The sequence below is a fragment of the Callithrix jacchus genome, chromosome 15 (genome assembly GCF_049354715.1).
Source record: "Callithrix jacchus isolate 240 chromosome 15, calJac240_pri, whole genome shotgun sequence".
In the NCBI taxonomy this organism is placed as follows: domain Eukaryota; kingdom Metazoa; phylum Chordata; class Mammalia; order Primates; family Cebidae; genus Callithrix; species Callithrix jacchus.
This window is the reverse complement of record NC_133516.1, coordinates 46889985-46900129: the sequence shown is the minus strand read 5'-3', so window position 1 is coordinate 46900129 and position 10145 is coordinate 46889985. Positions and strand designations below refer to the sequence as shown.

Sequence of the window (10145 nt, the reverse complement as noted above, 5' to 3'; positions counted from 1 at the left end):
TAAAAACCAATCCAGTTCAAAGAGCATTTGAATCTAGATACTAATTATTCTTGGCCAGTGAAACAACCCTATGGGAGACTTTTTTTTTTTTTTGAGATGGCGTTTTGCTCTCTTTACCCAGGCTGGAGTACAATGGCGCGATCTTGGCTCACAGCAACCTCCGCCTCCTGGGTTCAGGCAATTCTCCTGCCTCAGCCTCCTGAGTAGCTGGGATTACAGGCACGTGCCACCGTGCCCAGCTAATTTTTTGTGTTTTCAGTAGAGACGGGGTTTCACCATGTTGACCAGCATGGTCTCGATCTCTAGACCTCGTGATCCACCCGCCTCGGCCTCCCAAAGTGCTGGGATTATGGACATGAGCCACCACGCCTGGCCTTTTTTTTTTTAATTTAAGTGATGTAAAAGTCACAATTAGTTTGATAATGATTAGTACAATTTAGTTATAAAAATAATCTAAGCCATTTTATTCACATATATTGTGAGCAGCTACTATATAATAGATGCTGTTCTAGGTACTGCAGATATTGTAGGAGACAGAAGAGTTGAAGGAAGACAAAATAAGGAAATATATTGAAAATATTTTTTGATAAAAGAATAACTAAATTGTATCAATCATTAACAAGCTAACTGTGGTTTAAAAAATCACTTAAAAAGAAGACTTCTATGGGATTGTTTCACTGGCCAAGTATAGCTCATATAGAGGTTCAAACGGTCTTTGAACAAATTGGTTTTCTGTCTAGGCCCAGTCGGACTCACACCAAGGATAGACTTAGCTGCAAGAGACATAGAAGCATGGCTGAGAGTATAAATAAAAAGTGTGATGTGACTGAAAACATCTTAGAGTAGGTGTATGTGTATAGGTTCTTTAGACCAAGGTGATCATGGAGGACCTCTTTGAGAAGGCACATCCAGGTTGAAATTTGGAGAATTACAAGGAGTTAGTCATTCAAAGACCAAGGAAACAGCATTCTATGTGGGAGAAATGAGGCCAAAGACTTAGGCCATTCGACAGCTAGGCGTGCAGGCAGAATGATAGGACCAGTGTAGCTGAGTATAGTGTGGAAGTGGGGATAGTGTTTGGTGGTAATGTTAGATGAGTGGAGCTTGAATCATGGAGTACCGTGGGTCTCAAAGACTCTACTGGAAGTCACCAAAACATTTTGGAGAGTCCACAAAGCTAAAACAATTGTCATAACAATACTAAATACTGTTTTCCTTTTTCATTGGTTCTCCGACAAGCACACAGTAAGTTTTCCAGAGTCTACATACAGTCATTCCTAAATCTCTCAGATTGCTGAGATCTCAGGGAAATCAACTCATCTAAAACTTAAGCAAGTATAGTATGTTAAGAGAGAGACGGTCTACTAGCCAAAAAGCTTATCAGAAAAGTTTCAGCTAAAAATTTTAATGAGTTAAAACAGAAGGTGGCTAATATTAGAGTATAGAACCCTTGGGAGCTGCAGACACAAGGGACTTGACACTCTCAGGCTCTTTTTTTGTGAACTTTACTGGGGATTCATGAGAAAGATGAGAGGCAGCTGAGAGTCCAGGGGAAAACTCCCTGGTGGTGCAGGGCATGGAAGAGGGGAACAGCAGTCTCCCTGGGAAAGGTGTGAAGCCCCAAACAAGTCCTTCAGGTGGAACTATCAGACAAATAATTCAAATACTTATTATGTTAATGGCTCTACTAGAAAAATGCAATGTCAGATGATGGAGTTTAGCAGAGAGATGACAATTATAAGAAACAATAAAAATTCTAGAAGTGAAAAACAGATTCAAAATACCTTTGACAAACTTATCAGTAAACTCAATACAGTGCGATTGAAAATAGGCCAACAGAAATTAACCAGTCTGAAACACAAATAAAAAAAGGAACTGAGTGTCTTAGAGTTGTGGAACAATATCAAATGGTCTGATATGTCATAATTACTGAAATTCTAGCAAGAGAAAAATGTGAAAGAAGCAATATTTGAAATATATGGCTGAGAATTTTCTAAAATTAATGATGGATGACAAAGTACAGCTGTAAGAAGCTTAGAGAACAATAATAAAGATGTTTAAAACCCTAGACCAATCTTCTGAAAACCAAAGATAAAGAGAAAATCTCGAAGGCCATGAATAAAAAAAAATTGCATAAAGAGAAGCAAAGATAAAAATTATGAGCCACTTCCCCTTAAATCTCTGCAAGCTGGGCCAGGCACAGTGGCTCACACCTGTAATCCCAGCACTTTCGGAGGCCAAGGCTGGTGGATCACAAGGTCAAGAGATCGAGACCATCCTGGTCAACATGGTGAAACCCTGTCTCTACTAAAAATACAAAAAATTAGCTGAGTGTGGTGGCACGTGCCTGTAATCCCAGCTATTCAGGAGGCTGAGGCAGGAGAATTGCCTGAACCCAGGAGGCGGAGGTTGCAGTGAGCTGAGATCGCGCCATTGCACTCCAGCCTGGGTAACAAGAGCAAAACTCTGTCTAAAAAAAAAAAAATCTCTGCAAGCTGGAAGACAAAAGTGACATCTTTAAAGTGCTGAAAGAAACAAATTGTACAAAATTATTGCAGGTATCCTGAAAATATGAACATCTATTATATATTAATAAAAAAATTTAAAAACACAACTGTCCATACAGAAATCTATATCCAGCAAAAATATCTTTCAAAAATACATTTTTCAGGCAAAAACTTGGTGAACTCATTACAAGTAGACCTGTTCTATGGAAAAAAATGTTAAAGTTCTTCAGACAGAATATAATACCAGATTAAAGAATCTTGGACCTACTTGAAGAAATGAAGAGCACTGGAAATGGCATTAATGAAGGTAAGTATAGAAGTATTTTTTCCTCATTTTAAATTGCTCTAAAAGATAACTTTCTAGAGTATGTAGTATTGTATCTTTATGGTATATGTATGAGTAAAAGGTATGAAACAATAGTAAAAAGAGGGGAGAGAAGAACCAAAAGAATATTGTTCCAAAATTTCTTGCCTGTCAAATGAAGCTATATAATATTTGAAGGTAAACTGATTAATTAAAGATATATATGTGTGTTACGTATGTTCATTGCGACCCTGTTTACAATAGCAAAGACCTGAAACCAACCCAAATGCCCATCAATGATAGACTGGATAAAAAAAAATGTGGCACATATACACTATGGAATACTATGCAGCCATAAAAAGGGATGTGTTCATGTCCTTTGCAGGGACATAGATGAATCTGGAAACCATCTTTCTCAGCAAACTGACACAAGAACAGAAGACCAAACACCACATGTTCTTGCTCATAGGTGAGTGTTGAACAATGAGAACACAGGGAGGGGAACATCACACACTGGGGTCTGTTCCAGGGTGGGTGGCTAGAGGAGGGTTAGTGGGGTATGGGAAGATTGGGGAGCAATAACATTGGGAGAAATACCTAATGTAGGAGATGGGGGGATGGAGGCAGCAAACCACCATGGCATGTGTATACCTATGTAACAATCCTGCAAGATCTGCACATGTACCCCAGAACTTAAAAAGAAAAGATATATATGTGTGTTTACATACATATATATACACACACATATGTATATATACATCTATATACATAAATGTATATATAAAACCCTGGAAGAGTAATCACTAAAAATATATTTAAAAGAGGCATAAAAATATCCCAGCTTTAGTTTTTAATCTGATAAATATCAATAGATATAACCAAGCTCTTTGCTTTCCTCACTAATTTCTGAAAGTGTGAGAGAGTCCTGAGGCCAAAAATTTTATAAGTTTTAATGTAGCATCTTGAAGGCCCTGGTAAAGAATTTCAGTTTTTTTTTTTTTTTTTTGGGAGGAAGGCAGGAAGGGAGGGAAGGAGGAAGGGAGGGAGGAAGGAAGGGAGGAAGGGGGGAGGGAGGGGTAGAGGGACGGAGGGAAGGGAAGGAAGGAAATTAAGCAATGAGAGAGACATTGCTGACCTGGATCTAGAGGTTTACAAGTTGATTTCTTTTCTTTTTTTTTTTTTTTCTTTTTTTGAGAGAAGGAAAGAAAAATGAGTAAAGGAGAGGAAGAAAGAGGAAGAGAAAGAGTGAGGGTAAACGGAAATATTGCTTTATTCTGAAAAAAATGGGTATTAATAATGGCCAATCAATATTTCATTTAAACCTATGAGTAGGTGTGATGTGGTATTGACAAGAATGTATATTTTGTGTATTTGAAGTGGAGAGCTCTATAAATATTTATTAAGTTTACTTGTTCCACATCTGAGTTCGAGTCCTTGATATCCTTATTAATTTTCTGTCTCGTTGAATCTAAGTCTCTATGTATCTGGGTGTTAGGATCGTTAGCTCTTCTTGTTGCATTGATTCTTTTACCACTATATCTTTGTTGCTTTAAAATCTATTTTATCCGCTACGAGAATTGCAACTCCTGCTTTTTATTTATTTATTTTTGCTCTCCATTTGGTTGGTAAATCTTTCTCCATTCCTTTGTTTTGAGTCTTTGTGTATCCTTGCATGTGAAACAGGTCTGGATGTAACATGCCGTTGGGTTTTGACTGTGTCTTTTGATTGGGGGATTTAGTCGATTTAAATTTAGGGTTACTGCCATTTGATGTTAACTGGCTGTTTATCCATTCGTTGATGTAAATTCTTTATGTTGGTGCTCTTTACTTTTTGGTATATTTTTAGAAAGGCTAATACTGGTTGTTTCTTTCTGTGTGTAATGCTTCTTTCAGAAGCTCTTGTAAAGCAGGCCTGGTGGTAATAAAATCTCTGAGTACTTGCTTGTTCGTAAAAGATTTTATTTTTCCTTCAGTTGTGAAGCTTAGTTTGGCTGGATATGAAATTCTGGGCTGAAGGTTCTGTTCTTTGAGGATATTGAATGTTGGCCCCCTCTCTTCTGGCTTGTAGAGTTTCTGCTGAGAGATCTGCTGTAAGTCTGATAGGCTTGCCTTTGTGGGTAACTTGACCTTTCTCTCTGGCTGCCCTTAGTATTTTCTCCTTCGTTTCAACCCTGGTGAATCTAATGATTATGTGCCTTGGGGTTGCTCTTCTTGAGGAATATCTTTGTGGTGTTCTCTGTATTACCTGGGGTTGAATATTTTCTTGCTTTGCTAGGTTGGGAAAATTTTCCTGAATAATATCCTGAAGGGTATTTTCCAGCTTGGATTCATTCTCTCTGTCACATTCAGGTACGCCTATCAAATGTAAATTTGGTCTTTTCCCATAGTCCCACATTTCTTGGAGACTTTGCTCATTCCTTTTTATCCTTTTTTCTCTAATCTCGTCTTCTCGTTTTATTTCATTAAGTTGGGCTTTGGCCTCTGATATCCTTTCTTCTGCTTGAACAATTCGAGTGTTTAAACCTGTGCATACTTCTTGGAGTTCCCGTATTGTATTCTTCAGTTCCATTAATTCACTTATATTCCTCTCTAAGTTGTCTATTCTCAATAGGATTTCGTCAAACTTTTTTTTCAAAGTTCTTAGTTTCTTTACGTTGGGCTACAATGTGTTCTTTTAACTCACAGAAGTTTCTTATTATCCATTCCCTGAAGCATGATTCTGTTATTGGCATGTGCTCGTTCTCCATCAAGCCTTGTTCCATTGTTGATGTGGAACTGTGATCATCTTTAGAGGGAGAGGCGTTCTGATTTTGAGTATTCTCAGCCTTTTTACACTGGTTTCTTCCCATCATTGTAAGTTTATCCTCCTGTCGTCTTTGAAATTACCTACTTTCAGATTAAGTCCCTTGAGTGGATGTCCAAGTTGTTAGTTCCCAGGGCCAGAACAGCGGCGTTAAGACTGATGGTGCTTTTCTGCCCAGGATTCTCCTGTCTGGCTTCCTTCTTGTGTCTATAATAGGCAACTCTGCCTTGTCAGGGCTCCAAACCTCGGTCAGAAGGGGAACCGGTCCCATTTACTCTGAGCCGAGAGCCGCCGTGCCAAGGTGCCGTCACAACCGCTGCGCCGGCCTCAGGAGTCGTGCTGGGGACCTGTGTGGGTCCTCCAAACCCCAGTCAGAAGGGGAGCCAGCCCTGTTTACTCTGCTCTGAGAGCTGCCGCACCGAGGTACAGGCAAAACCGCTGCGCTGGCCACAAGAGTCGCGCTGGCGACCCGTGTGGCTCCTCCACTGGGAATCTTCTGCTCCGTGAGCAACCAGAATTTGTCTGAAAGTGTGGCATCCTCTAGTTCTCTGTGCTTGCACTGAGAGCTGCAATCCCGAGATGTTAGCAATCGGCCATCTTGGATCGTTCCCCAGAATTTCAGTTTTATTATAAATGAGATTGGAAGCCCTTTGAGTTTTAAGCAAGGGTATAACATAACCATATTTGCATTATGAACGATACAGAGAATGCATTGTAGAGAGCAAGAATGGAGGGGGAAGACCAGTCAGGAGGCTACCATAGTCATCCCAGCCCTATGTGGCTAGGGCTTGTACAAAAGTGGTGGCAATGGTGATGAAGAGTGGTGGATGGATTAGGATAGGTGAACGGATTCCACTTATAAATGACCTGTGGATTACAGAAAAAAATCAGTCAAGGGTAATGCCTAGATTTTTCATCAACCTTATTGATAAAACTTCATCCATTTAAAACATACACTAAGATGAGTATAGAAATATATATATGCCTATGAAACCACACCACTGTAGTACAGAAATATAATTTCTTTTACCAATCTAAAACAGTTCTTTGTGCTCCTTTGCAGGACCTCCTAGATGTTTTTAACTTTAGCAACTGAAAAAAAAATGCTGTACATTTCCAAGGTGCATCCATTAAGGAAGGAATCTATTTTGAAGAGGAAAGTGGATGGCTATTGAGAATGTTGGCATTAGATTGATAGGCTATTTCCAATGGTTATGCTTCATATCCTCCAAGAAGACTTTCATACCCATCACTCCTTGCTACTCTTCAGCTGGCAGAGAGCCCAACTCTGCTCTGCTATGACACAGTGCAGTTCCCACTATAGTATGCTTACTATGCAGCTGTAATTGCCATTATATCCCTCAACACAATGAATGCCTAAAAACAATAACTGCATATTCCTGCACAGGGTCTGGTACATATAGGCATGCAATAAATGACTGCATGAATAATCCTTTATGAATCCTTGATGAATAAATGAATATGAACAATTCTTAATTTGCTAGAGTTTGCCGTCATTAATGACGCCATTCTTTTTTTTTTTTTTTTTTTTTGAGACAGAGTTTTGCTCTTGTTACCCAGCCTGGAGTGCAATGGCGCGATCTCGGCTCACCGCAACCTCCCCCTCCTGGGTTCAGGCAATTCTCCTGCCTCAGCCTCCTGAATAGCTGGGATTACAGGCATGCGCCACCATGCCCAGCTAATTTTTTGTATTTTTAGTAGAGATGGGGTTTCACCATGTTGACCAGGATGGTCTCGATCTCTTGACCTCATGATCCACCCGCCTTGGCCTCCCAAAGTGTTGGGATTACAGGCGTGAGCCACCACATCTGGCCAATGATGCCATTCTTTATACCTCACTGACATACCAAAAAACCCGCCATCACCACCTCTTGCATGTGGGCTGTAAATTAATGTTTTATTGGTTGAGAAATATCTTTCTTGATATGACTCTAGCTTTTCTAGGCAACAGATAGTATCTGAAAGATGGCTGGTTGGGATGAAAAGGCATTGTTGGATTAGAGTAACGATAATTGATTAGTAGAAATTCCAGCTTCTTGAGCTCTGAATGCTAACACAAGGCATTCAGACAGCCTTCAAAATATGCCCTGTCCATATTTTCTGTAACCAACTCAATGCTATTATGGAAATATCTCCTGGGTGAACAATGAGGAAGGCTTAACCTGTGCATCACATTGAAAAAAAAATCTAAGTATAATACATATACAATTAAGTACATGATAAATTTCTACACATGTATCCACCTATATACCTCCAAATCAAGATATAGAACATTTCCAATACCCTGGAATATACGAGTAAACTGAAAGTAAAAAGAAGAAAATGGACTGGTCAGTCTGAATTAGTGAAAATAGACTAAAATATAGAGAATTACAGCTTAAATTATATTTTAACAGCTTAAATTATATTTTAATTTCCATCTATTAAATAAGGAAAGTGATTCAAAGGCATTTTGCATGCCATGTGAAGCAGTATAACATTACTTGAAAGTACATTGGTTAATTAAAGATGTAACCCTAGGGCAACCACCAGACTTTCTTTTAAAGAGGTATAACATTTAGGTAATACAGAAGTACCTATTTTGAATCATTACATTTCTTGTTCTTTTACATAAATATGTATTCAAAACTTTAAAAAATATTTTTAACTTTCTCCTCCAAACTCATTATATTTATGCTTCCATTTGCTTCACAACCAGTTTTACCAAAGAAAGCAGAAGGAAAAAATTCAGAGCAAAACAAAGAAAAAGAAAAAATTCAGCATAGGCTCAGTTGAATAATTGAAATGTTCAAATTAGTGGGATCTGAGCTAAAATGGTTGTACCTAATAATAAAGAGTTATGTTCTGCATTTCTTGTCCTGGTCAGCTGTATTATAGGTAATTAGTGATGGTGTTCTGTGGTGAGAAGACCATACTGCCTCTTTGAGTACCTTATGGATTCACTCACTGATTTGAAATATGTCAACACTCACAGAATGAAAACAGGAGATATGAAAATAATGTCTGCCTATGTTTTATCTAAAGTCAGTTTTACTGGAATAGGTTTAAAGGAATAACACATTTATCCAGGAGAATACTGTAGAAGAGACTGACAGGCATTGCATAACTAATGTTCTTCCAATAATAACAATACCTTGTATTTATAAGCTGCTTTTAACTTTTTACTGGCCTTTACATATATTATCTCATTTAAGATCATTTTCAGTGTCTCCTAAAGCACACATAAATGCTGGATTTCAAACATAGATGAACTTGCCACTGATTTTGAAGTCGTCATAAGTTGCTGCGGATGTACCCACAAGAACGTGTCCTCTGTAACAAGAACAGTGTGTGTCTTTAAACCTCTAGTGTTGAAAGGCTGACAGTTGACAGGTTACTGTAAGAGCCAAGCTCTTTTCCAAGTCCCTCCCAGGAATCATTTGCACTTTTTTTCAGATATGGAGTATTCAGGATTGTTTTTAATTTGGAGCCAAGAACTTTGTCTTTTCAGCTGATTCTTTTTCTTGTTTTTACCTGTATCCCCTTAAGCTGGGATTCTAAGGAGAGTGATTAAAATCAAACATATACCCTCTTCTGTGGCCAGGGAGAGAACATTCTGTAAGGCAGGAGGAATTACTGGTAGAAGGAACAGCAGATTTTAAGTAAAACCTTCCAAAATGACATTAAACTAGACCTTTGGTGGGGAGTGGGTACTGTTTGAGGGCATTACAAAGTTGGGGACAGATATATACTGGTCAGTATCTAAAAATACTGGTCAAGGAAGAAAATAGTTAAAAACCTGCATAGATCTATTCAATGCTGTTCATGGTGAAAAATTTGAGAACCCAAATGCTGCCACTGACTGTGTGCACAGTTACTATGGTAGAGCTTCAGAGCGTGAGTTTGGATTAAGACTGGATTATGTTTGATTCCTAATACCATTACCTAGGGTGACTACTAAACTTCTCTAGGGCCCCAGGGCTTTCCCTGTGAAATGGAATATGCAGGAAAACTCTGCCCAGAGAAGTTAAATAATCCACCCAAGATCACCCGGTCAATAAGCAGCAGTGTTTGTACTTGTGTTTGAATTGGGCAAAGACTCCAGAGCCCTAACTCTTACCCACAATGGCTTGATCAGGGCCAACATTAAGCCAAAGAATTATTTGCTTTTGATAGAGTCCATATGTCCCAACTTGCCTGAAACAGTCCAGTGTATGCCTGGCATAGTTATTAACAGCACCTCCTTCCACTTTCCAGATTGTCCTGACCTTGTTTGGACAATACATGATATGGTCTTCCTAGTCCTTGATTACTCTCTATCCGCATCTCTCATTGGGCCTCATACCTCTATTTATCACCATTCCCGAAGGCCCCCATGGCCTTATGATGCCCTGAGCTGCTTCCACTCCTCTGTGCCAATGCCTTTTAAGGCTAGATGGCTACAAATGCCAGTAGAACTGCCTTAGCTCCTGCAGATGCCATTGCTACCCCTCTCTCCCCATGATACTCTTCACTCATCTTTGGGCTTCTC

General features: G+C 39.1%; 1 long non-coding RNA gene across 1 annotated transcript in view; it reads left to right on the top strand.

Annotated features, from left to right (window-relative positions):
• Positions 1-2629: 2629 nt before the first annotated feature.
• LOC118147784 (uncharacterized) overlaps positions 2630-10145 on the top strand; it is a 30756-nt gene continuing 23240 nt past the window's right edge. Inside the window, exons 1-2 of the long non-coding RNA XR_004734355.3 lie at positions 2630-2814; positions 3197-3280. This is a non-coding gene — a long non-coding RNA (uncharacterized LOC118147784). The remainder of the gene's footprint in view (positions 2815-3196; positions 3281-10145) is intronic.